This window comes from Capra hircus, chromosome 1, assembly GCF_001704415.2.
Source record: "Capra hircus breed San Clemente chromosome 1, ASM170441v1, whole genome shotgun sequence".
Taxonomy (NCBI): domain Eukaryota; kingdom Metazoa; phylum Chordata; class Mammalia; order Artiodactyla; family Bovidae; genus Capra; species Capra hircus.
In genome coordinates this window covers 46,240,561-46,243,197 of record NC_030808.1, presented here as the reverse complement: position 1 = coordinate 46,243,197, position 2,637 = coordinate 46,240,561, and the positions used below count along the sequence as shown (strand labels likewise).

The window sequence follows — 2,637 nt, the reverse complement described above, 5'->3', positions numbered from 1 at the left end:
GGAAGGCTCCAATTTGTGGGAACCAGTGGTGGTTCATGGGATGGAACTGAGAGTTCCAAGAAGCCTACTACAGGATTCAGACTTGCCCAGTTATGTTTAGAAAACTGAAGAATGTGCTGACAGAAGCCCATTTTTGTGTGACTGAGAAGTCTCTAAGGGGAAAACCCAGGTTGAAAGAGTTATGCATAATGAGCTCCACTAACCACAAAGAGTTCTACGAAGGGATAGATGAGGGGAGTGGACCCAACATGGCGGCACTAACTCTCGTATGTCCCAGTTGGACTAATGTTTGAGACCTGGAGAGAGGGAGGAGACAGTAAAAATCTGAAAGGAGGGGGTTAAAATTTAGCAAGCCCTCAGCACAGGTTTGCGGCCTCACTTCCAGAGTATGGCACAGCAAGGGAAGAGTGTTTTCCCTTTTGCCACAGCCTGCCCCACCCACAACAATGGCTCCCCAAGGATTCCAGGATCCATTAATGCCTGGAGGACATGCAAGTGATGCCCTTTAATAGTTGTTTGGGAGCACATGTGACACTGTTCTTGGTGGTGAAGAATATTCAGGGCACATTATAAAGAACTGAAGCTCTTATGAGAACAAAGGGACCAGGGCCTGTGTAACTGTGACTATTCTGTTTTAATGAGACAATATTATGTTCTTGTTAATCATGTGAGCTCAGGAATCAAATGACCTGGGTCAAACTCAGGTTCCACGCTAACTGCAAACAACTCACCAACGTCTCTGGGTCTCAATTTTCACATCTATTAAGTAGGGATAATGGCAGGACTTAACTCACAGAATCGTTGAGAGGATTAAATAAGTAAAAAGTTCAGAAAAGTTTCTGGTACATAAAAGGGGCTCAACAAGTATTAGGTTTGTTTCTTGTTTTTTGACTAATGAGTGTACCCACTGGCTCATGATAGCTAAGAAAATACATGAGAGAAATACTTTCTTCACCAAAACCAAAAAAGATTTCTATTATTTACATCAAATCTGCATGCACAATCAGGCTTGAGAGAGCTTCTGGGAGCTATACAAGGGTTCACTGATGCGTATGTGGGTACTTCATCTTCCAAAAATCACTTAAAGGAGCCTATAGCTCTAAAATATAAAAATAGGTTTAAATAAGTAAGAATCAGAACATAAAATGGAACCAAGATAGAGCTAAAACACATACACACTTGCTAGCTGAGCTACATAATAGAGAGGTCAAAGGTCTTTCAAGATACATAGAACCCTGTTTTGATGTGCCCTAATCTGGCAGGGATGCTGGGACACGGAAATTTATATTAATGTTGCCCTTTTTATATTCCAAGTGCACAATTGTGATGGAGATAGCATATAGCTGCTGTCACACTATGCGGTCCATGTACAGAGTCCTATCAAAAGACAAGAAAGAAGTAAAGAAATAAAGCTCAATTCTTTTTCCCTGCCTCAGGAAAAACAACTGCTTGAACCAACTTAAATATGGAAACCTAGAGAGACAAGCTTAAAGTAGTGATTTGTATGGGTGCCAATCAGAAGAGTCAAATATCTTCATTTATTTTAAAGACTCTTTATCATCCAGAAATAATTCATCAATCATCAATAGAAATCACTCTACAAAGTGGGTATATTAAAGAATTGTTGTTAGAGTGTGTGTAGGTTGCCATGCAAACAAACAATCTGTCCATGTGATCAAAGCCAGTTGGAAAATGCTGAGTTAGGGCAGCTGGGTACCAATTCGGCAAACATAAAAAGATGTCCCCTGAAACCTGAAAGAGACAATATTATTTTACAATTTTTAAGAAAAAAAAGTATTTAAAACATAAAGTTCAATTTGCTTGGAGTATGTGATCATTTAGGCTCAGGGATATGGAAGAGACTAGAAGAGATGGGGAGTTTCCAGTGAGTTCGGCTTCCTCAAAATGGCAGCACCCTTGTTAGTGGAGGTGGAGTTCAGAGGCAGTGTGGAGCTCCTGTTCAACAGTGTGGAGAAGCATCTAGTCACCTTACCTGGAGGAACCTCCTTGTCTGGATCAAGAAGAATTTGCTAAAAGAGCAGAGTGGGCAGAGCTGTTCATCCCTGCAGTCAGGGGTTCTGGTGCTGATTAACGATGCCTACTGGGAACTGCTGAACTACCAGCTTCAGAACCAGGACAGCATCCTCTTCATCTCCATGCTGCACAGTGGCTAAGGGCCACTCTGTGTCTGGACCCCCTTGGGATGGGGAGAACAGGATGATTAGATGTCCCCTGGGGCCCTACTTCCAGATCTTCCTGTCCCCCTTGGCTGCTTTCTCACTCTGTCCCCTGAGCTCCCTCCAGGCAGGGAAAAGAGTCCAGGTGCTAAAAATGAGACTTTCTCAGGCACATGAGCAAGGAAAGGCAGGCCGGCTGGCAGGTGCCTGGGCCAAGCACTCCTTCTCCCAGCAGCTAAGGTGGGGGACGGTGCCCCTCAGTGTGGCAGGACTGGAGGGGGTCTGTGTGGCCACGGGACCCTGCAGCTGTCCCTGCTTGTGTGTTACTGAGTTACTGCTGACAAGGCACTGCAGCTCCTGGGCCACGGTGCCTTCCTGGCGAAGATGAATGAACCTCAGTAGCTGACGGCAGGCCCCTCCTTTCTCAAAAATTGGAAACGGAAGCCTCCATCTCAGTTTC

The 2,637-nt window shown here is 44.4% G+C and overlaps 1 pseudogene; it reads left to right on the top strand.

The window, feature by feature from the left end:
* LOC102170180 lies at positions 1,906 to 2,174 on the top strand (annotated as a pseudogene).